The following is a 25,918-nucleotide window of genomic DNA, read 5'->3' on the forward strand; positions in this document are numbered from 1 at the left end:
CGTTAAGTTTTCTCGTCATGTTAGCCTTGGGGAAAGTCGCGCTCATATTCGAGCGACATATTCGAAGATATGAGATGTTGAAGTTCAGGTGTGTTTCTTGATGGAAGTGAATTATGGTAATTGGAGTATTTAGGTAGCTTGTATGAGAATTACAAATTAGAGTAGGGATCTTTTGTAAACGATTGTTTAATATCAGAAGTCATTTGTTTACATCCAGTTTATAGAATTAAGCCTCAATTTAAAGGATTTTGATGGTATCTCTTCACCTCTCCATGGAGATGTTTTGGAATTGTTTATCACCAGATCTAATTTCTAATTTTAATGATTATATTATTTGGAAATTTTACTCTGATTTTTTATATACTTTTTTTCTCTTTTCAAAATTGGAGATCATGATAAGGTGACTTCTTTTTATAGGTTGGGTTGATTGGATAGTGGCGGATAGCCATAACAAGTAAAAATGCGCCGAAGTTTTTTCGGCGTAATCGAGTTTTCTGTACAGCCGCTACAGCGTATAATCAAGGCCACCAAAAATTAGATCTATCTTTCGGTGGTCTCGGTATAATACTGTATGAGCCGCGGCCCATGAAACTTTAACCACGGGCCGGTGGTAGCCTATCCTATACCGTTGCCAGAAGCACTATTTTGGCTAGCTTTAACCCTAAATAAAATAAAAACTACTGGGGCTAGAGGACTGCAATTTGGTATGTTTGATGAGGGGAGGTTGGATGATCAACATACCAATTTGCAGCCATCTAGCCTCAGCAGTTTTTAAGATCTGAGGGCGGGCAGAAAAATTGCGGACGGACAGACAAAGCCGTCACAATAGTGCTCTTTTGCAGAAAACTAAAAATGACTTGAAGTTTTAGTGGAAAAGAAAGAGGGCAGCTGTGGGTTTGGCCCTCACCCGTTTTCCGAATTTAGTTGAAATTAGTGAAAAGGTGGCGAGTACCTGTTCTATCTCGACCCGCTTATTCCAAGGACTTTGTTATCAGCTGAGATTTGAAGTGACCCTAGTGGACCTTATAAATACATGCATTATTCCATTTCCGCCTGAAAACATACTCTGTCAAGGTAGTTCTGGTAACATTTAATCCATTACGTCTGTTCAACAAATGTTTTGTTTACGGTACAGGAAAGTCAAGACTAATCAGTCAATCAAAATGATTTTTTAGTGGCAAAAACATACATTTTCCGTTACTGTATATATGATCATTGTCGATAATACGACTCATTTTAAATTTATCAAACCACTTGCATGCTCCAGGCGGCGAAGGTTTGCTGCAGCTTTCTGCAACGTTTAAAAAGAAAGAAAGAAAGAAAGAAAGAAAGAGGGGAAAAGAGAGCGTTAACCTTTTATCCAATCATCCTCTTTTATCGTGGCCTTGTGTACTTCACTTCACGAACGTATAAACTCTCACGCAAGCACTAGTGAGTAATATTTAAAAATCACGACATTGCCAGTGACTCATGCGTTTTCAGGGTGAAGCCCAGGTGCAGTCAAAGAACAGATTTAGGTTAAGGCCAGATTTAGTTGAAGCTCTGGTCAGGTGAGGCCCTGATTTAAGTGAAGCTCTGATCAGGTGAATGAAGCCCAGGTTCAGGTGAAGCCTTGATTCAGCTGAAGCCCAGTTTTAGGTGAAGCCTTGATTCAGGTGAAGCCCTAACTCATAGGAAGCCCAGATTTAGATGCAGTCTTGATTCAGATGAAGCCCTAATTCAGGGGAAGCCCAGATTTAGGTGAAGCCTTGATTCAGATGAAGCCCTAATTCAGGGGAAGCCCAGTTTTAGGTGAAGCCATAACTCATGGGGAAGCCCAGATTTAGGTGACGTCTTGATTCAGATGAAGCCCTAATTCAGGGGAAGCCCAGATTTAGGTTAGGCCTTATTTAGGTGAAATCTAGGTTTAGGTGAAGCCCAGATTCAGGCGAAGCCCTAATTTTGATGAAGTCCTGATTCAGGCTAATCCCTAATTTTGATGAAGCCCAGATTCAGGTGAAGCCCTAATTTTGATGAAGCCCAGATTCAGGTGAAGCCCTGATTCAGGCGATGCCCTAATTTTGATGAAGCCCTGATTCATGTGAAGCCCTGATGATTCAGTTGAAACCCAGACGCCCAACCAGTTCCAAGCCGTCGTATCACCTTCTGCTCTTGTGCTAAGCAGCAGACGCCCTCTCTATTACCTGCAATCATGCTTTGGGCCAACGAGCCAAATTAGATCTCCCCGTTTCCCTGGGGCCTGGGTGGGCCCCGTTTGGGAACTTGATTCTTTCATTTATTTATTTTTTCTTTCTTTAATTGGTCCGACTGTGGTTATTTAATCTCGTGTGCCGGTGGTTTGACTCCATCTTTTAATCGTAAGTTTTGGTTTAATGAGCATCGTGGCGGTACGAATGAATTTGCATTCGTTTTCAATTTTTGTTCTCTCTCACGGGGAAGGTCGAGTAAGTAATGAGTTTTGGTACCTCGGTTTTATTTAATTTTTTAAATTGAAGTTTAATGAGTGAGGCCACTCTTTTTTTATTTTTTTTAATTATGTTTAACTAGAGAGGCCAGTCAGGTACTTTCTGTATATTGATGTTTTGCAGATCATAATAATGGACGATGTATAAAAATTCATAACAGTAAAATGAGAAACCTTTAATGAAGAGGTGTCTGTATTTTTATTATTCACTGTTGAACAGTCATGCAGAATGATAAAGTTAGGCTCTCTCTCTCTCTCTCTCTCTCTCTCTCTCTCTCTCTCTCTCTCTCTCTCTCTCTCACACACACACACACACACACACACACACACACACACATATATATATATATATATATATATATATATATATATATATATATATATATATATATATATATATAGTGGTTGAGATTGAAGTCGTCCCCATTTGTATTGCCCCTAACAAGTCATCCCAGCTCATTACTTGGATCCGGTGTCGTTGAATATGTTGCTGAGTACATTCTAATATGTGCAGTTTTGGTCTAAATGAAGAAAAAATTACCATGCAAAGTTTAGTATTCAGATAATGTAAAGGAAAATGGAAAGTTGTTCAATTTAAACTGTATATTTTCGTCGTTCATTTTCTTGTGAAAGTACTTTATTGGAAGCCTTGGATATTGTGTTGAATAAACGTAAAAGAATTTATATAAAAAATTAACTTTTAATGTGTGTTAAACAAGTTTTGGTATGCGTATTAATTTCTTTGGTGTGGAGCCCTTTTCTCATGTCCGTCAATATTTTCACTTGTGCTCAAGTCCTAAAAACAGCAGAGCTCTCAACAAATGAACCTGTTTGACAGATCATCTCCGACCATTTTATTCAGTGAAAATATCAAATATTATAAAGAAAATATTTACAGAATTTTGGTTAGCGCCAAACTAGTGTATGAAACGGAGAAAATTCTCTAAATCGTTGTGTGTATTGTGTATGTGTGTGTATGTGAAAGTTGCAATGAAGAGTTTCTTAGTTTTCTCTCGTACCTACAACATAAAGTGATGAGCAGTTTGGGTGTTGGTGCCAGGAAGTTAATGATGGATTGTGCAACTTGGATATTTGGGTCTGCCTGGTTTATATAAGGCCAGTTTTTACAGAGTTCAGCATATGTTTTTGGAAAATGTTATTTTCAAGTTACATATGGGGCGATTTGCAAAGTTTAATCTCTCTCTCTCTCTCTCTCTCTCTCTCTCTCTCTCTCTCTCTCTCTCTCTCTCTCTCTCATGTGGGAAGGGAAATTCGGCTGTTATTTTCACTTTTTAGATATTCTGCAATTATTTTCACACGCTTAAAATATTCTAACCGCGTATGTCATATTGATGGATGTTCACGCAAGCACCTATCAGTACACACACACACACGTTATTAAATGTTTTTGGGATATTATTTGCAGCATTACCCATAAATCATGAATATTCCAAGCATTGTAGACTGTTTTTAAATTTTTCCTGTAATTATACACAGAGTTATAGAGAATATGTACATTATACGTATAGAGATTAATTTTTTTAATATATGCATGCGTGTGCGTGTATGATTTCAACGGAAGTCGTATAAAATGAAGTCATCAACCTCCGTCTTTTACATGACCCCCCTCTCCCCCTCCCCTTCCCCTTCCCTTCCCCTTCCCCTTCCAAGAGTAAGTCAGAGAGCCACACGGAAGTGATTCCCGAGGTCCCTTTACCGCCGGATTTGGACCTTGAAGGAGCATCATCTGGAAGGAGCTCAAGAAAGGATTTGAGTATACCGAGGGCTCTCTCTCTCTCTCTCTCTCTCTCTCTCTCTCTCTCTCTCTCTCTCTCTCTGAATCGCAGTATTTTCTCACTCTCCTGAGAGAACAATTCATAAACATTCTCTCTCTCTCTCTCTCTCTCTCTCTCTCTCTCTCTCTCTCTCTCTCTCTCTCTCTCTCTCTGAGTCGCAGTATTTTTTCTTTCTCCTGATCTTTGCATCTCTCTCTCTCTCTCTCTCTCTCTCTCTCTCTCTCTCTCTCTCCTCCAGAGTTGAAGAAACCTTTTGGGTCGACTTCCACCATATGAAGCCTTGTGCAAACTTTCTTATCCTGTTTATATGAAGTATTAGCGACTGCTTGCGCTTTTGTTAGGAGGCCGGTTTCCGTGGGTTGTCTCTCCTCACTTGGAGTGGACAGTGTTATTGCGTGTGCTTGCAGATGATTCGTCGCTCACTTGAAGTTGACTGTCAAAAGGGATATGTGTATGTATCTCTCTATCTATCTATCTATATCTATCTATATATATATATATATATATATATATATATATATAAATGTATCTATCTATATATATATATATATATATATATATATATATATATATATATATATATATATATATAAAATATATAATATACATTATTTATGATTATATATATATATATTTATGATTATATATATATATATATATATATATATATATATATATATATATATATATATATATATATATTAATCTTTTGGATTTTTGTGTTGTTGGTTAACTTTATATAATTAGTCTTTCTTTTTTTTAACGTCGAAGAATTTCCGTACTAAAACTTAAAATTAGACTTCTTTATTTTCCGTGTTTTCTTGTGAGTTTTACCCAACTTTATTACCATAATGATTTTGAAGTGTGTAACATGTAACCAGTCTTGTAACAAATAATTATTATTCAGTAATTTTTGTTATTTAAAGCAAATTATATTTTAACTTCACAGCAAATAATTTACAGTGGATTATCATGTAATACAACAGATCACTTGGTATTAATGTATTTTTTACCTATTATACCATCTCATAAAATTGTATTTTCATACTTTATTATTTTCTTGTGTTGGCCTTATTAATATTTACTATTTATGCGCTTCCGCCGCTTTTCTTTTTTTTTTATTTTTTTTATATTCCCAACTAATTTTCGTTTTATTTTTTGTATATTTTCAGGTAAGTGTCGGATGCACGTTAATGCCACCTTTATAACTTCCGGCGTGCACTGCACGAGTCACGTGTGCACCTCTCCGTAAGTATTGCGCTTTTCACTTGCAATTGCCGTATCTGTCGTAAGAGGGCTTTGTGTTGGTTCAATAAAATGACGAGCGGCGGCAGTTACGTCGTTTCTGTGGTCTTTTAGGCGCTGATAATTTTCGCGCTTTCTTTTTTTTATTTGAAGGAATTCACGACTGGGTGTTGTGGCGGTGTTTTTTTTTTTCTTTTCGTGTAATTGCCTTTCTTTCGATGTGCTCTGCGTGTTTATTTTTATCGTGAAAGTTTTTTGTGGATATTTTCCGCGGCGTCTCTATGTTTTCATGAGTTATAGTAAATATTTCTCTCTCTCTCTCTCTCTCTCTCTCTCTCTCTCTCTCTCTCTCTCCTAAGGTATAGCAAATATTTTTCTCTCTCTCTCTCTCTCTCTCTCTCTCTCTCTCTCTCTCTCTCTCTCTCTCTCTCTCTCTCTCCTAAGGTATAGCAAATATTTTTTCCTCTCTCTCTCTCTCTCTCTCTCTCTCTCTCTCTCTCTCTCTCTCTCTCTCTCTCACACACACACACACACACACACACACACACACACACACACACACTCTCTCTCTCTCTCTCTCTCTCTCTCTCTCTCTCTCTCTCTTTCCTAAGGTATAGCAAATATTTTTCTCTCTCTCTCTCTCTCTCTCTCTCTCTCTCTCTCTCTCTCTCTCCTGCGCGGATCTACTGATGATTGACTCACTGTAACACTACCAGTAAGCCTTGAATCATTTTTAGCCGAGTGTTTAGTTCGCAATGGAAAGGAATCTTTCAGTTGACCACCTTATTCTTAGAATGTATGAAAGGGCCAGAGCTCCGAGGCACTTCGTGTTTCTCAAGAAAAATTCTTGAGGAATTTAGTAATGTTCGTCTTGAGGATTGTTTATAACCGTGGGGGTTCCAGGTGAAAAATATACTTAAAATCGTCTTGGAATTCGGGGCAGGATTTAAAGACACTGGCGCATGTGAGATTTGAATGGCTAGAGACTGAGTATATTCATTCCAGTATTGTTTTCTACCGTACTTCCTGAATTCTGTTTAACATGTATGCATTCCGAGAGGAAGGTTACACATCGCTGTATTGTTGAAATTCACTGACTTTTATTTGAATAAAGGGAACAACTTACTGTGAAAATGCGCAGGTTAATGAGATGTTTGTGTGTATTTAATTTTCAAAGTAGATTTGACCTGAACTGGCAGTGTAATGTTTTGCCTCCTATTTCTTGTGTCTTGAAATATTCTCATTTTCCCGTTTGCATTTGTGAAATAAAGTTTCTGTGAATTTGGCGCTAAGTGTAGCTGATTTTCTTTTAGGAACCACATTTGTTTATGATTTTCACTTTTATTAGCCAAAAAATATATAAAACCTCGTGGTGATGCATTAAGTTGATGAAATTTTGCAGAATTCTTAAATCTACTTTTCTAGTACATACTATTTCCATGATGTTTTGCATCTTTTCCATTGTGTATTGAGACCAAGGAAATATATCTGGGCGTTGTGTGGTTAACGAGTTATAAAGTCACACGTAAGTCAACCCCCGTAGGCGGTTAGTGCCGTCAGTGCATCTCGGGCGGTGCTCTGTAGGCATTATTTTAGGTTCTTTGCAGCGTCCCGTCGGCCCCTAGCTGCAACCCCTGTCAGTCCTTTTTCTGTACCTTCGCTCACATTCTCTTTCTTCGATCTTACTTTCCACCCTCTCCTAACAGTTGTTTCACAGTGCAACTGCGAGGTTTTCCTCCTGTTACACCTTTAAAACACTTTCACTCTCAGTTTCCCTTTCAGCGCTGAATGACCTCGTAGGCCCCAGCTTGACCTAAGTTTTATATTCCTTTCCGTTCCGTTATTGTCAACGCAAGATTATCTGTCTCTGCTCAGTTGTCCTTCTAATATGGCGGCAAACTTCGCCAAAGACAATAATACCATCATCAGATACATCACTTAGGGGAGACACATGGTAACTTGGATGAGTTCCCAGAACCCAGTGGTGTGATGGCTTCATAGAGGAGGAGGAGGAGAAGGAGGAATGATGATAATGCCTCGGTCGTATGACTGCAACAAGTTGTACAAGTAGCTGCTGACGGCCCAGTCAGTTGCTTGGTAAGGAAGGGCGTAGGATTTACTTTGCTTTTTAAAGGACTTGATTGTTCTCTTCGAAGATGTCGGATTTACTTTTTTTTTTGGGGGGGGGATGCGTTCCTATTGAAGGCGATATATTTTTTGAAGGATACTTGCTCATTTAAGGCATTCATTTTTTTAAGGCTATGTACCCAGTGAAGTGAAGGCATTTGATTTTTTGAAGGGTACATGCTCCTTGGAGTTATTTGATTATTTAAGGATACGTGGTCCTTGGAGGTATTTGATTTTTGAAGGATTCAAGCTCATTGGCGGTACTGTATTTCAATTTTGAACGATTCATTCTTATTGAAAGTTTTATTTTTGAAGGGTACATGCTCGTTGAAGAAATTTGATTTTTTAAAGGATACATGGTCACTAAAGGTATTTGCTTTTTTAATGATGCATGCTCCTTGAAAGCATTTGATTTTTTTAATGAAGCATGTTCATTGAAGGTATTTGATTTTTCGAATGATACGTGCTCATTACAGATATTTGATTTTTTGAGGGATACATGCTCATTGAAGGCCTTTCATTTTTGAAGGATACATGCTGATTGAAGGCCTTTCATTTGTGAAGGATACATGCTGATTGAAGGCCTTTCATTTTTGAAGGATGCATGCTCATTGAAGGCCTTTCATTTTTGAAGGATACATGTTCATTGAAGGCCTTTCATTTTTGAAGGATGCATGCTTATTGAAGGCCTTTCATTTTTGAAGGATACATGCTCATTGAGGGCATTTGACTTTTTGAAGGATGCATGCTCATTGAAGGTATCTGATTATTTAAAGGATACGTGTTCATTGAAAGCCTTTGATTTTTTAAAGGATACGTGTTCCTTGAAGGCATTTTTTTTAAGGATACATGTTCAGTGAAAGTATTTGATTCTCTGAAGGATACGTGCTCATTGTAATCATCTGATTTGGAGGCTACATTCTCATTGAAAGTATTTGATTTTTTTAAAGGATACATGCTCATTGAAAGAATAAATTTTTTAAAGATACATGTTCATTGAAGGCATTTGATTTTTTTGAAGGATACATTATCTGTGAAGGTATTTGATTTTTTTTGAAGGAGACCTGGTCATTGAAGGTATTTTAATTTTTTTTAAGATACATGGTCATTGAATGCAGTAAGATGTTTTGAAGGATACATGGTCTTCGAAGGTATTTGATTATTCGAAGGATACTTGCTCATTGAAGGTATTTTTATTTTTCTGAAGGATACATGTCTATTGAAGCTTTTGGTTTTTGAATTATACATGCTCACTGAAGGCTTCTGATTTTTTGTGTGTTTCTTTTTAAGATGCATTTTCACCTGAGGCATTATTTTTTTAAAAGATACGCTCTCCCTGAGCGCATCTGATACATTTTCTTTTGATGCATTTTTTTTTTAAAGATACGTTCTCTCTGAGCGCATCTGGTACATTTTCTTCTGAGGCATTATTTTCTTTTTAAAGATACGTTCTCTCTTAGCGCATCTGGTACATTGAGCGCATCTGATACATTTTCTTCGGGTGCATTATTTTTTTAAAAGATACGTTCTCTCGCATCTGATACATTTTATTCTGAGGCATTATTTTTTTTAAAAAAGATACGTTCTCTGTGAGCGCATCTGATACATTTTCTTTTGATGCATTATTTTTTTTTTAAAGATACGTTCTCTCTGAGCGCACCTGATACATTTTCTTCTGATGCATTATTTTTTTTTTAAAAAGTACGTTCTCTCTGAGCGCTTCTGATACATTTTCTTCTGAGGCATTATTTTTTTTTAAAGATACGTTCTCTCAGAGCGCACCTGATACATTTTCTTCTGAGGCATTATTTTTGTAAAAAGATACGTTCTCTTTGAGCGCACCTGATACATTTTCCTCTGAGGCATTATTTTTTTTTTAAAAGATACGTTCTCTGTGAGCGCACCTGATACATTTTCTTCTGAGGCATTATTTTTTAAAAGATACGTTCTCCCTGAGTGCATCTGATACATTGTCTTCTGAGGCAATATTTTCTTAAAAGATACGTTGTCTCTGAGTGCATCTGATACATTGTCTTCTGAGGCAATATTTTCTTAAAAGATACGTTGTCTCTGAGCGCATGTGATACATTTTCTTCTTAGGCATTATTTTTTAAAAGACACGTTCTCTCTGAGCGCATCTGATACATTTTCTTCTGAGGCATTATTTTCTTAAAAAGTACGTTGTCTCTGAGCGCATGTGACTTTCTGAAAGATACATCCCCTTTGAAGGCATTATGTCATGTAACTTCTTTTGAAGTTCATAACTATCGTCTTTTGAGGTCATAGGTTTTACTTTTCTTTCGGAGGGACATACCCTCATTTAGAGATATAGCCTATCATGAAGGACATATCTTTTTGAAGGTATCTGATTTTGTAAAAATGTATATTCTAGAAAGGTGTGTTGTTTTTCCGATGAAATTCCCTCAAGTATTTTTATTCTGTAAAGAAAATTTTTTTTTTTTAGTGTTTTATAGGAAAAGTTTATTGAACATCTTATGAGTTACAGGTTTTTAAAAATATTTGATAAGGAAAAGGCTTTTTAGAATTTTTTTATAAGGAAAAGTTTCTAAAATGTTTTATGGGGAAAAGGTTTTTAAAAAAGTTTTAAAAGAAAATTCCATTTTTCAAGACATGCAATCAAAAAGGAAATGTCACCTTTGAAGGCATGTGATTTTTAAGGATACATCTTCCATGGGAACATCGATTAAATTGAGGTTTTGATTTTTATTAGTGTTTTTTTTTTATCGTAGCGTCTGTGTAGTAAACGAAAGAAAATTCAGTAAATAAATAATAAATGAATAAGATGGAATGTTAACCTTACTGCTTCTTGTCTCCCTTAGGGGGAAATCACCATTAGGCTACTCATCGCTTTTAATATTTTGTTGGTAAACTTCCTGTAAAAATTAAAATATGTTGACCCTAAAATGCATGTATATATATATATATATATATATATATATATATATATATATATATATATATATATATATATATATTATATATATATATATATATATATATATATATATATATATATGTATATATGTATATATATGTATATATATATATATATATATATATATATATATATATATATATATATATATATATATATATATATATATATATATATATATATATTATCACACCACATTACCTGTAATGTGTGATATACAGAATATCACGTAAAAAAGTTATTATAATCATATATATAAAGTTTCTTAAAGAATAATTGTATTTATATATTTCTCGTTGGTTCTCTTTAATGCAACGGTCCGTAGACCTTGGTCCCCTCTCTCTCTCTCTCTCTCTCACGGTCATCCTTTACCCAAGGCCACCCTCGCCTTCGCGCCCTACCTAAACCATCATCGATGTCTGCCCCTCGCCCTCAGCGGCACATCTGCTTCTCACTCACACACGTACATACACACACACACACACCAACAGAGTGCTGGCAACCTGCCTCCTCATCCACCCACACCTCCCATCTACTAACCACCCCCACCACCCGCCTGCCGCTGCTGCTGCTGCTGCTCTGCTGCCAAGTTCAGCAGCAGCAGCATAGCAGACCTTCACACGGGGTTGAGGGTCTGTTCTTCAGCCAGTGTGTATTGGACCGGTGTGTGCGCGAGGTGTAACTGTGTATCTCTCGGGTCTAGAAGCCACGGCCATCCCGTGTGGGACATGCTTTCCCCGAGTAAGTGTTTCGTGGTGGAGCGATGACGATTGTTGTTTATCGTTTCGTTGTTGTTGGTCATCACATGTGGTTGCCATTTGCGTGATGATGATTCTGTGGTGATGATAATAATGATGATGTTTGTGGTGATTACTACTCCTCCTTCTTCTGAAGTGTCAGTGTTAGATAAGTGAGTCTAAAATAAAACTTCTTGATGGATACCGTTTGAAATGGCCAGGGGAGAATGGCGTGAAGTGTAATGCGATAAGGTGCTGTTGTGTAGTGGGAAGGGGGGCCACTCTTCTTCTTGTTGGTGGTCCCTCAAAAGTAGTGGTGGAGGAGGAGGTCTCCCTCTCCCTCCTCCTCCTCCTCTCTCTTCAGAAGTCCTTATATGGATCTTTGTCATGATGAGAGTGGACAGTGTGTATAAAATTTATTTTCAAGTATGCCTTTTCTTGTGAACTTTGGGTTTGCATTAAGAGTTGTGGCATAATCTTGGATACGTGACCACGTGATGGATTATTGTTGCTGAAAGAAATGCATTTTTGTAAAGTACTTGCAAGGCGTCACATTATGGATGTATTATACTTCAAGTAATTTGCTTGAAAAGAAAAAGTTATTTCACTGACTATTTCAGTATTTATCCAGTCTCTTGGACAAACTATAAAACGTTTTTTTTAGGGTAGATATATAATGTATGTTGAATGACGCTGTCATGCTGACGATATGTAAGTTATATTTGATAATTAAGCTTATTATTTCACATGAAAAGATGAAATTCTTAGGGTGACTTTTTCATCTTTAGCAAATCCTTTGATAATCTATAGAACGACATTTTTAAAAGAATATATATATATATATATATATATATATATATATATATATATATATATATATATATATATATATATATATATATATATATATATATAGAATGACGTTCTCGTGCTGATAATATGTAAGTTATATTTGATAATTAAGTCTGGTAAATCAATGGTAAATTTGTTCCCCATGACCTGCTTTAAATTAAGACGAAAGAAAGAATAAAGGAAGGAAGGAAGGAAGGAGGGAAGGAAAGAACAAACTTATCTGGCACTGGACGTGATTTAGTGGCATCATGCACCAAACAGCCCCGTGCCATTAAGTGGGCCTAATGCATCGTCGTTAAGCTTCCCAATGCTGCCCTGGTCCAGAAAATGATATTTGGTGTTGAGGGGCGGAGGGGTAGGTTGGTAGGTAGGTAGGTCGGTGGGTGGCCAGGGATGCAAGAGGAAGAGGAAGGGGGAGGGGGAGGGAGCGGGGTTGGTATTTAACGGGTGATAACGAGGGACCAGAACCTGTGGGATTAACGACACGGCGAGATATGACGGTCGTTCGGAGGATATTTTTGGAAGCTTTGGGAGCAGAAGTGCGTAAGCGGTGATGCCAGTTGCTGTCGGTAAATGGAACATTTATGTCAGAGGATTTTCTGTGAGTTATCCTCTTTTCCTTTCTAGGATCTTCAGATTGGGAAGTTCTTCTTCGGTGAATATCAACTCTTCAAAGGTGATGTAAGTTGTGGTGGAAAATAGAGAGAGAGAGAGAGAGAGAGAGAGAGAGAGAGATCCTTGCAAGTAAATTAGCAAGAAGACAGTATGGTTTTGAATGCTAGTCACGCAAATCTCTCTCTCTCTCTCTCTCTCTCTCTCTCTCTCTCTCTCTCTCTCTCTCTCTCTCTCTCTCTCTCGCGGAAGCGCATTGACCTTTCCCCCCTCCCCACGTCCTCTGACAGGAAAACAAACGGGGAAACGCGGAAGGCTCTTGAAATACTCATAAAATCACGTTATATTAAGGTTAAAAAAAAAACACTCGCAGTTGTAGGTCATAAAATCACACCATAAATAGGTCAGAAAATCTTCAGTTGAATTTGCAAGAGGTATTTCAGTCTTGAATCACACTCCCCTACTCGCGCATAAACATGCTGATCCAAATAAGCGAGCCGTTGTCATCGGTAAGATCATATGGGATCCTATCGTAAGCCGTGTTTCACGTGTCTCTGGCAATCTCGCAGTGTATTTTTTTCCTGGTGACGTGAGCAAAGATATATGGATGTATGACATTATTTATATATATATAATGTATATATATATATATGTATATGTATATATATGTATATATATATGTATATACGAGTATACATACGTACACATATATACATATATATATATATGTGTGTGTGTGTGTGGAAAAGATCTGAAATGTCATTAACTGCCGCATAGAAGGCCCAAATATGAAATGAGAAAAGATGGAAGGATGTAACAACTAAATCAAGATAATTAATGATGAAAGAAGTGTTTACGTAACAAAAAAAAAGTAAAAGTCAGGAAAAACCAGGGCGACGGAACATAGCTTTTGTACAGTATAATTAGTCAGCAATCTCTTCAATTTAAAGAGAACTTCCTGGTAGGAATACCAGTTCACATCTTTAAAAAATAAGGAATGCTAATTATATTAACTGAGTGACAAATTTATACGCCAGCGTCACATAAGGAAGGAGAGACTGAAGGCATTGCGAGTTGAATTGAGTTGCATATAGAATTTAGGCCAAAGGCCAAGCACTGGGACCTATGAGGTCATTCAGCGCTGAAACGGAGGCTGACAGTAAAAGGTTTGAAAGGTGTAACAGGAGGAAAACTTCGCAGTTGCGCTATGAATTAACAGTTAGGAGAGGATGAAAGTAAGATGAGGAAAGAGAACATGAAAGGAGGTACAATAAAAAGAACGAAAGGGGTTGCAGCTAGGGGCCGAAAGCACTCTGCAAAGAACCTTAAGTAATGCCTACAGTGCACCACATGAGGTGCACTGACGGCAATACCACCCTACGGGGCTGAAGGCATTGTGAAGTATAACAACAAAGTGGCACCACATGAAAGTGTGGCTGCCGTGCAAAGCATGTGGCACGTCCTAGCCGTTTATTACTGGCGCACGGCCAGAAGAGGCGTTAATGAGAGCTACGTGTTTTAACGGATCTTACGAGAATCCACTAAGAAGGAGTTACGCCGTCGAGGGAAGTTATATTTACCACTATTGTACCGATATTGTAATAAAAAAGAAAAAAAAAACTGATGGTTGTATAATTGAGGGTCGAGACGGTAAGTTTCGTCCTTTGGAACGATACGTACCGTCCCGAGAACTCATCAGGCCACCTTTGCAGTATTTGTAGACTTCCAGACAGGTGGATACTCTTGCTGTACCTCCGTTCATATTCTCTTTCTTCCTCCTAACTTTACACCCACTCCTAACAGATGTTTCATAGTGCAGCTGGGAGGTTTTCCTCTTGTTAAACCTTCAGAACCGCTTTACTTTCAATTTCCCTTCCAGCACTGAATGACCTCATAGGTCCCAGCACTTGGTCTTTGGCCTGAATGTTATAGTCCAGTCCATTCCAGACAAGGGAACAGGATCAGGTTTTCAGAGAGGTCAGGGAGCGATCATCTAAATTATTAAGGGAGAAATTTGTGAAGAAATTGTCATCATGAAATCCTAGCAAAGAAATTCCCATCGTGATTAAGGTACTATGCATTGCATGTTTTGAGTGCAATTGCTATGCAACTTGTCATTTTCAGTTCGTTGAATTTTAGGATGGTCACACTAGGCGTTGAGTGTGGAACGTTTGCAATTTATTTGTGTCTGATGTATTAGTTCAAGACAGGATTATTGTTCAAGACAGGATTTAATGCAGTCCTTTCACGCAACGGGGTGGCTGGCATGTGCGCATGCGCATTTTTTATATGCTTGGGCTTTTGTTGTCATTGCCCAACTTAGTTTCATCGTGGTTTTGGGAAGTGATTTTCGCGTTCAATCAATTTCGATATCAAATCTGATTTGAAGAAGACATTATTGCAGTACATTTGTGTTGAAAAAGGTTCCACCACGTCTCCATTAAATGGTGGAATTTGAAGACCATACGCGGTATTCTTACCATTTTAATATTGTAACATTACTAAAGAACTGAGTTATCTGTGGATAGACAACTCCGTAGGATTGAAAGATAACAAGAGACTTTAAGGAGCTGTGTCCCCGTTGCTGGGGTCTTGAGCAAGCCATTGTCAATGGCAAGTAGCCAGTACACGGATCAGTCTGTTTACAGATAACAACGACAGCGTTAAGGAACAGGTGTACGAGGAAGGATTTTAGGTGTCGAAATGTGCAGTCTGGCTTGAAGTGTGGCACTTATTGATTTGCAGTATTGACTAAACTATGAATTATGGTGTCATTTTTGACGCTTGGTTCCACGGTTTCCCTTTCTGTAGTGTATACACTTCATCGATTACAAGCGTGAGGTCGTAGAAAGCTGACAGTGCTTTTGGGAAGGTGCATTATTGGAGAAACGGTCATTTCTTTTAGATGAGGGTCTTTCTTTTATTGGCCATGATTACGTGTTTCCAAGAAAGATTTTCAGGATTGTACGGAGATGAAAACCGGTTTGGGATTATACTGATCTAAGACTAATTTAAATTGTCGTATCATCTAATTATGTAAATGTAAGTACTGTAATTCATCTTGCCCTGATCTCTAGCTAGAGGTTCGAGATTGAATAGGCCCCACTGTTCAAGCCTGGTGGCAAATTAACGAAGCTGTAATTATTCAGGAAGCTTCTGGTAATGAGTGACATGAGTCTTAGTACAACGAAAGTATCTTCTTGTGTGTGTAAGGAGGGCAGGGAGGGTGGGGGCGGTGGTTGGCATGTGCCATCATGCCTCGTGATAGCAGCATCAAGGGAGACCTCTAAGGTTTTAAAGATGAAAGACTCGGGGGTCAGGGTACAGAAGGAGAAGGGAAGGGGGCGTGGGAAGGGGAAGACGGAGGAACCAAGGAGGTTAGATTTGAGAACGGCTCCTCCTCCTCCTCCTCCTCCTCCATCTTGCCCTTTGGATGGCTGAGTAGGACGTCCCTTCCAATCCTATTACCGGTCATCAGAAAGGGGATAAACTTGCGGTGTCTGATTAGGAAGCCATGGCGGGGCATCTCTTCGCTGCTGGGAAGAAAGGCCCTTGTTTACTTGCAGTAGCCGAATTTCAATATGACTCGCGGTGGTTTTTTTTTTTTTTTATGACGCTTTTTTTTTTTTTTTTTTTTTGCTCGCGCTTGCCAAAGGTTAGGTGGAAGCGGGTGGTAGCTTTTTTGGGAGGAGAAGGGTTTTGTCCTTGCGGGATTGTGACGTACCTTTTTTGTTTTGATTGGGCTTTGTTTATTGCGTATTTTGTCTTTGTTTAACTCGTTTTCATTCTTTTCGCCGAATTTTTTTCGTACTTTTTTTTTTATTTTCAGTATAAATGACGTGTACCGTTTTGGGTTGCCTTTAGATTTTTATTTCTGTCAATAACATTTACGCGTTCTGGGTGGGGGATTGAAGTTGATGTACCTTGCAAATTTGTTTGCTTTAATGATGTATGTTTGCATAATTTGGAGGTTTTCATCCATTTTATTGGGATTATATATATACATACATACATACATATATATATATATATATATATATATATATATATATATATATATATATATATATATATATATATATATATATATATATACATACACATACATACAGAGACATACAGAGAGAGAGAGAGAGAGAGAGAGAGAGAGAGAGAGAGAAGAGGAATCTGATAAAGTTTGCTTAAACTATTTAGCATTCTTCTCAGATCGTACTATATGAGAAGTTATTGGGTAAAACTTTGAAACTTATAATGTTTAAAAAGTTGTATGAAATATTCTAACTTTTATTCTAGGGAAGTGAGAAAGCTTAGTAAAGCAGATAAATAATATACTAGAGTTCCTATGTTTGAAACATTTTCTTTAATGTTCAATTTCCTTCTGTCTCGTGTCCTTAAATATGAAATGCAGCACGTTAATAATCTGGTAGAATTTCCGTTTGAATTCTTTCCCGTAGGGGGCTAGTGCCGTCAGTGCACCTCACGGGGTGCACTGTAGGCATTACTCAAGGTTCTTTGCAGCGTCCCTTCGGCCTCTAGTTGCAACTCCCTTTCATTCCTTTTACTGTACCTCCATTCTTTTCATCTTTCTTCCATATTGCTATCCAACCTCTCCTAACAATTATTTCATTGTGAAACTGCGAGGTTTTGCTCCTGTTGCACCTTTCAACCTACCTACTCTCAATTTCCTTTCCAGTGCTTGGCCTTTGGCCTAAAATTTATAGTCCATTCCATTATAGTTTGAATTCTTTTACTGTTTAATTTCCTTCCGATTTCACCACTCAAATATGAAATGTCAGGCGAGATGATGGTCTGACCCTCGTATCTTAATGGTCTTTTTATCCTTCTTTCTCTGTCTGTCTTTTATTTTCTTTCTGTTTTTCTCTTGAGTCTTTCTTTTTCTCTCTTCAGCTTTGGGACACAAATTATGAGAAACTTAGCTGCCGGCGAAGACGAGACCTTGAGCTCAAGTGACGCTTCTTGCCTTGCCTTGCCTTTCTTCGCCTCTTGCAAGATAGTTTTTATTTTTGTGTATTCTCATTTGTAAACGTGCACAAACACACACACGCACACACACACACACACACACACGTATATATATATATATATATATATATATATATATATATATATATATATAAATGTGTGTGTGTGCGTATATAAACTATATACATATACATATGTATATATATATATATAATTTTGTATGTACAGTATGTAGGCTATTTAAGTGAGTGTATTTGTGTTGGCTCCATGTGCACTTGTGGATATACAGAAAGATAAAGATACTGCTCTCTTGGAAGAGGCAAGGCAATTACATTTATATATATAATTTGTGTGCATTGTGTATGCATTTCCTAATAGTTTTATTCGTTAGTTAATGGTTTGTCAGACTTTTTGCGTGAGACATTCGTTTACTTATGCATTTGGTTTGTATTTTTTCATGCTATTGATACTGGAGATCTTGGCTTATATTTCAAAACGCAAATTGAGATATTCTCTTTGTAATGTACGCTTTCATTATAGTGTAATATACGCTTTCATTTTGGTGTAATATACGCTTTCATTTTGGTGTAATATACGGTTTCATTTTGGTGTAATATACGCTTTCATTTTACTGTAGTATGCACTTTCATTTTAGTGTAACATATACCTTCATTTTAGTGTTGTATACGCTTCCATTTTACTGTGGTATACGCTTTCATTCTACTGTAGTATACGCTTTCATTTTAATGTAATATTCGCATTCATTGTGGTGTAATATACGCTTTCATTTTACTGTAGTGTTCTCTTTCATTTTAGTGTAATATATGCCTTCATTTTACTGTTCTATATACGCTTCCATTTTACTGTGGTATACGCTTTCATTTTAGTGTTATATTCACTTTTCATTTTAATGCTACGAGCGACATGACCTTTGCGAAAGAGAAAGGAAAAGAAACCGTGCTTAAGTTTGGAAGAAAACCACAGACCAATCCTCTTTGCAAAAGGAAGGAAAAGCAGAATTTAGGCAAACCCGGAACAAGAAGACAATTCTCTCTGATTTGCGGTTACAGAAAAAAAGTACGGTACCCCATCATTACTTAAAAAAAATAAGCATTTAACTTTTGTTGGAACAAGAAGGTAATTCTACGTGATTTGCTGTTACAAGTAGAAAAAAAAAAATAGCCCATCATTTAAAAAAATACGTATTTTATTTTTGTTGGGCTGGGTTTCAACTGTCGACATGGACTGCTCCGTTTGAAGAGGGACACCTCGTAAATATTGGATGAGGAGAGAAGTGCAGAGGCAAACATGCCGTTGGATAGATTTTATCAAGGATTTTATGACGTATCGATTCGAAATGGGGAGATGGCGGAAGTGGACGAGAGAGAGAGAGAGAGAGAGAGTGGAACACCTTAAAATTAACACCTTAAAATTAACTTAAAGAAAAAATAAATGAAAAGGAGAGAGGGCACGAGTCGAACACCTTACAGTTAAATTAAAGAAAAAAGAAATAAATGAAGAGAGAGAGAGAGAGAGAGAGAGAGAGAGAGAGAGAGAGAGAGAGAGTCGAACACCTTAAAGTTAACTTAAAGAAAAAAATAAATGAAAAGGAGAGAGAGCGGGAGTCGAACACCTTACAGTTAAATTAAAGAAAAAAGAAATAAATGAAGAGAGAGAGAGAGAGAGTCGAACACCTTAACCTTAACTTAAAGAAGAAAATAAATGAAAAAGAGTCAAGAATTCCGAATTTCCTTTGTTTAGGAGTTCGGTCGACATTGCTTGGAATGCTCAAGCACATACATTATTCTCCTTTATTTCTGTTCCTGTTCGATAATCGTGCTCCTCGCCCCATCCACTATACCTCCCTGTTTTAATTTGATCTGAAGTGAAGTGCCCAAATAGCGGGGTGTTGCTTACAGTTGCCTTGGCTGGCACGCTGTAGACGGGTTGGATTGTGAGAGGAATGCCCAAGTAGCCGGGTACGGCTCACAGTGTTCCTTGGTAGGCACACCGTAGGTGGTTTGCAGTGCATGTTGCAATTTTTTTTCTTATGTTTTCTGCCTAGCTTTCCAGCTTCTCTAGTATCGAATTTTTACCTTTCATTAAAGAACCATTTCTGCGGGCGGATTCTCCTGAGTCGAGAAGTTTAACCCTGATGTTTAATTAAATAATAATTGAAATTGAATGAAGGGTAAGACAAGACACACACACACACACACACACATATATATATATATATATATTTTAGCCTATATACAAATTATATATATATATATATATATATATATATATATATATATATATATATAAATTATATATATATATATATATATATATATATATATATATATATATATATATATATCAGAAGTGGAATTTAGGGTTCCCTATTGCCTCCCACATTACTTGATTCTTTTTGAGGGGTCAGTAAAGAATTGTAGGTTGGTCAGTGTATAGTGAAGCAAGTGCTGAATTCTCAAGGTAATTTAACTCCAATGTTCATGAAAATATTTCGACTTGGCTGAGTAACGTTGGCAAGTAGTGAATGTTAATATAGAATCTGTATAGAAGAAGATGCGGTATGTGGAATCTCTTAATTGAAATTCCTATAGCCTTGTTTTCAATGTAGATTCATGTTCCTAACCATAGCGTATATAATGTTGTCTTTTAATCAGGTAGTTTGTTTTTTGTGTGGTTAAAATTACCCGCCAAAAAATCCGCATTTACTCGTGCCCGATTGTTTTTAAGGCCTTCTTAAGAAAGCATTTTCTTATCTCGAGTGGGCGGCTCTTCAAGTGTTGTGTTGTTTACACGGGAATTCTTTTATAACTGGAGGCTTTACGTCACAAAGTTGCGTTCCATCTTGGCGTGCCTGTATATCCATGATTCTTCAGTTTCATCCCAACAAGCACTGTACATACGGTGGAGGGAGAAAAATTAATTTTGACCCAAGTTATTTTTTTCAACTCCGATAAAAACAGTTAAACTCCGACAAAACCAGTTAAACTCCGATAAAAGCAGTTATTTATGTAGCCACATATCCATGATTTTTCAGTTTCATCCCAACATGTGTACGGTGGAGGGAGAAAAGTTAATTTTGACCTAAGATAATTTTTTCAACTCCGATAAAAACAGTTATTTATGTGGCCACATATCCATGCTTTTTGAGTTTCATCCCAACATGTGTACGGTGGAGGGAGAAAAGTTAATTTTGACCTAAGTTAATTTTTTCAACTCCGATAAAAACAGTTATTTATGTGGCCACATATCCATGCTTTTTCAGCTTCATCCCAACATGTGTACGGTGGAGGGGGAAAAGTTAATTTTGACCTAAGTTATTTTTTTTCAACTCCGATAAAAACACTTAATTATGATTCTTCATTTTCATCCCAACATGTGTACGGTGGAGGGAGAAAAATTAGTTTTGAAGTAAGTTCATGTCTTCAACTCAGAAAACAGTTACTTATTATTTATATAGGTGTCATGTGGCATGCCAGCCTATCAGTAAATCGCCAGATTGATTACAATTTGTAAACGGTGTTAGGAGAAAAATTAATTTTGACGTAAGTTATTATATTCAACTCGGGTGAACGTTTATTTATTATTTTTATTGTCCAAATATGTCCCGGTTTCATATAGTATGTTGTTCATAATGTTTACTCTCATTTCATGGTTCTGCGATCTTTCTTCGTAGTAACATCAAGTCTGCCCTAAAATGGAAAACTGTAGTATCTGCAAAATTTTCGAAATTGAGATATGCCACCTATTATTGGGCTCGTGAAACACTAAAACGTATAGTTCCTCATTGGGAGGGTGGGTTCCGTTCTCAGCTAGCACTCTGCTGGCCGCGCGTTCAAAGCTTCGACCGGCCAATGAAGAATAAGAGGAATTTATTTCTGGTGATAGAAATTCATTTCTCGCTATAATGTGGTTCGGATTCCACAATAAGCTGTAGGTCCCGTTGCTAGGTAACCATTGATTCTTAGCCACGTAAAATAAATCTAATCCTTCGGGCCAGCGCTAGGAGAGCTGTTAATCAGCTCAGTGGTCTGGTTAAACTAAGGTATACTTACAAGTTCCTGCAGTTTCAGAATGATTCTTCAATGCTTTCCACGAGTAATTAGGGGGTCCCATTTCCAGTATCTGCAAAATCAGTAGTAAGGCAAGGGAGTATCTGCCATTCTTCTCATTTTTATGTTTTTGCAGATACTGCAGTCTTCCATTTTAGGGCAGAAATCATTCGCTACATGTAAGAAACCTTTGCTGTCTCTCTTCTGCAGGTATTATTTCAGTCACTGGTTCCTCAGGTGGGAGAGCGTTTATTCTCTTCTGTGGCTTCAGCCAAACACCTTTCTGGCGATATTCTTTTTGTAGTCAGCGTCCTCTGATTGGTATCACAGTTCTAATTTCCTTTTTTGTTCCAAGATCGACCTTATCTGTTTCTGTTGGTTTAACTCTCCTTCGTATTTTTCCAATAGATTAGCTGTCTCGTCAGTCACTACAAAAATGAGAGAGAAAAATACGGTATTTCAGAGTTATAGTTAAGTTCCAATTAAGGGGTATCAGTTTTTGACATTCCTCAAGTATTTGCTGTTTTTCAAAATGTTTGGATGAGAAGAGCAAAATAGGGTTGAGAAAAGTAATAAAATATAATCTGGTCTCCGATGTGTTAATGGAAAGCACTATCGGAAGCAGTTTTTTTCGACAATCCCAAGGCAAGTTTGTAATAAGTGAGCATACTGCACATCATATTGCGTATGTTTACACGCATTTGTTCACAGGAACGATGGTAATCCCGTGTATAGTTATAGATGTCTATGCTATATTTCATGAACTCTCTGTACTAGATAGTGTGACATGTTTCCCGTATGCTACTAAAATTAGTGGAACCTCCATTTTATGAATTTTATGTTATATTACAGTTAATATTTCATGGTGCCAACCTACCTTACGATAAACAAATTGCGGAAGGTTACGAAATGTCCATTTAAAGAATAAATTTAGTAAGTACTATATCGTGTTCCTGTTAAGAGAGTAGTGTAACATCCCATTTAGATACCAAATAATTTGTCTTAATTAATACGAATTTTCTTATTTTATATTCAAGCATTTCAGCATTAGAGGGGCCTCTCGCCCCAACCTTTGAAAATGGCTTTAAAACATTCCCCTCTTTTTTCCCAAAAAAGAGGGTGGGATTGAACTATAATTTTTTTATGCATACTGTTCTATTCCTGATCGCAAATACTTCATCTCATACAAAATTCAACTTTGTATTTTGAAAAATAAAGATATTAGAGTAGGTTGAATTTCCAAAACTTTGATGGCTTATCACTCAAATAATTTTTTTGTGGCGAGAGGCCTTTCTAACGCTGAACGACATCCCATTTAGATACCTAATAATTTGTTATAAGTAATACGATTCTTATTTAACATTCAAGCATCAGAAAGTAGCATCTCGTGTACCAGTTAGCTTAAGAGAGTAGTGTAACATCCCATTTTGGTAACATATAATTTGTCGTTATTAATTGTCGTGGCTCCGGATGCAACCCACCTGAGGCGTCAGGTAACTCAAGTGGGAGTCCTGGTCGGCGTCGACGCTGCTTCTATAAATATAGATATGGTACCCCTCTAATAACAAGTATCGCCCGCGCCGGGAATAGAATCCCATGCCTTTTGTTGCCTTCGGGCCAATTTCTCGTGCTTGTTCCGGTGCCGTAATGTTGCTGATGCTGTTGTTACTGCTGCGTGTATGACAAATGTACCTTTGTTGCTTAAATGCTTTCCTTTCTGTAAAGTTATTAACATTTTTGTTTAGCTTTTGTTATACTTTAGTATCATCTCTTATAAAAGTATCGTGTTGTTTATTTGCATCTTGTTTACAATAATTGTGAAAACTGCCAATCCTGAGGTGTTAGATGGTAGAGATCTTCAGCCATAGAAACTCTCTCTCTCTCTCTCTCTCTCTCTCTCTCTCTCTCTCTCTCTCTCTCTCTCTCTCTCTCTCTCTCTATATATATATATATATATATATATATATATATATATATATATATATATATATATATATGAATGTCTTTACTAATAATACATATATATGGATATGCATTTATATAATACATACATACATACATACATATATATATATATATGTGTGTGTGTGTGTGTGTGTGCGTGTGTTTGTGCTACTTTTCGTTAACCGATAGGTGATCTGTAAGAGCATTCAAGTTACGAGCATCGAACTAATAGGCTTTTGGGCAAAGTTAATACTCTTCCTAGAATTACGTTCGGCAGTCTTTGGTCTCATGAGAGTTTACTGATAAGTTGGCGCATAATGAGACTGTTTTTTCTTCCCCTCCCCCCCCCCACCCACCCAGCTGACATTGTTCATTGTGAAGTAGTTAGTCCTAAGCACTTTGTTTCCCCTTTCCTCACGGCTCATTACAGGAGGGTTTTTGTTTATGTTACTTCTTTTCGCTATCAGCATTTTTCGGGTGCTTTTATTCATTTATCTGTGTATCTGTTTATTTATTTATTTATTTATTTATGTATGTATTTATTTATTCATTATTTAGTGATTTTATGGAGACTTTAATCTACGGGCTTGGTGATTGTTTTGTTTTCAGGATGCTAAAATGTTAGGTACCCATTTTCATAACAGTGTGGGTACTATGCCCCATTGGCATTATATTCGTAAGACCTGAGATGCCAATGGAAGGAGATTCCACAAGTGATATATATATACTAGTTCGAATCGGAATGGAGTTGAGGCTCAAAAAAAAAAGTCTGATTAGACGTTATAGGTTAGCTCAGGTTGCGTAATGTAATCTGTGTTTAAAAGACCCCTGGTCTTATCACATGCCCTGCGTTAGTAGAGGTTATGTGGCCTTGTTTTGAATTGTCTTTTTAAATTTTTTGAATGGTTTAGTGTATTGTAACGTAGGTTTATATGGCTTAGGTACCCCTCCTAGGATTATAAGATAGAAATAAATTTGAGTTTATTTGAATTTTTATTTTGTAGTATGTTGTTACTTTGGTTTATATGACGTAGGTACACCCCCCCCCCCGAGGCTAATGCGATAAAAGTAATTGGTTTGCATAGGAGTACATGTGAGTTGATACGGTAAATATGATGTGATTGTATATGAATACATTTGAGTTGATATGATAATAATTTGTTTGCATAGGAATACATTTGAGTCGAGACGATAAAAGTAATTCGTTTGCATAGGAATACATTTGAGTTGAGACGATAAATATAATTTGATTGTATAGGAATATGTGAGTTGATACGATAAATATAATCTGATTGTGTATGAATACATTTGAGTTGATATGATAACAGTAATTTGTTTGCATAGGAATAACTTTGAGTTGATACGGTAAAAAGAATTCTTTTGTATAGGAATACATGTGAGTTGAGACGATAAATATAATTTGATTGTATAGGAATACATTTCAGTTAATGAGATCGAAAATAACTTTTGTATTATATGAATACATTTGCTAATGTATATTCATATAATTCATAGTTATGTGAAATGCAAGGGAAAACGTAACTTGAGGATAGCTCTTGGCTTTATAATGTACGTAGCTTAACGATGTTATTGAATTGAATTGAAGACAGAATTTAGGCCAAAGGCCAAGCACTGGGACCAGTGAGGTCGTTTAGCGCTGAAACGGAAATTGACAGTAAAAGGTTCGAAAGGTGCCGCAGGAGGAAAGCCTCGCAGTTGCACTCTGAATTAGTTGTTAGCAGAAGGGTAGAAAGTAAGATGGAAGAAAGAGAATATGAAAGGAGGTACAGTAAAAGGAACGAAAGGGGTTGTTGCTAGGCTAGTCGAAGGCACGCTGCAAAGAACCGTAAATAATGCCTAGAGTGCCCCGCACGAGGTGCACTGACGGCACTACCTCTCATACGGGGTTAACGAGGTTATTGCTTTGCCCAATTCACGAGTCTTTAACACTTAATTCACAGTAATTTTTTTTTTCTGATATGTATTTTATAATATGTTCAGTAGGGTGGTTTATACTGAACGGTATATCCTTTATAGCTGCGTTAGTTTTGTATTGCTTAATTGACCGTAGTCTCTCAGCTCTTAAATTACACATTTTTTTATATGTAATTTATAAAATTAGTTTTAATGGG

At 37.0% G+C, this 25,918-nt stretch overlaps 1 protein-coding gene across 8 annotated transcripts in view; it reads left to right on the plus strand.

The window, feature by feature from the left end:
- The window catches only part of trio (trio Rho guanine nucleotide exchange factor), a 1,217,727-nt gene that overhangs the window by 19,152 nt on the left and 1,172,657 nt on the right, over positions 1 to 25,918 (plus strand). For 4 of the 8 annotated variants that reach the window (XM_067104908.1, XM_067104906.1, XM_067104907.1 and 1 more), the window contains exon 1: positions 11,176 to 11,329. The exons of the other annotated variants lie outside the window; for them this stretch is intronic. The gene's annotated coding sequence lies outside the window, so the exon portion shown is untranslated. Of the gene's footprint in view, positions 1 to 11,175; positions 11,330 to 25,918 lie in introns of those variants that run through there. 8 annotated transcript variants of the gene reach the window in all.

Source organism: Macrobrachium rosenbergii, chromosome 6, assembly GCF_040412425.1.
Source record: "Macrobrachium rosenbergii isolate ZJJX-2024 chromosome 6, ASM4041242v1, whole genome shotgun sequence".
In the NCBI taxonomy this organism is placed as follows: domain Eukaryota; kingdom Metazoa; phylum Arthropoda; class Malacostraca; order Decapoda; family Palaemonidae; genus Macrobrachium; species Macrobrachium rosenbergii.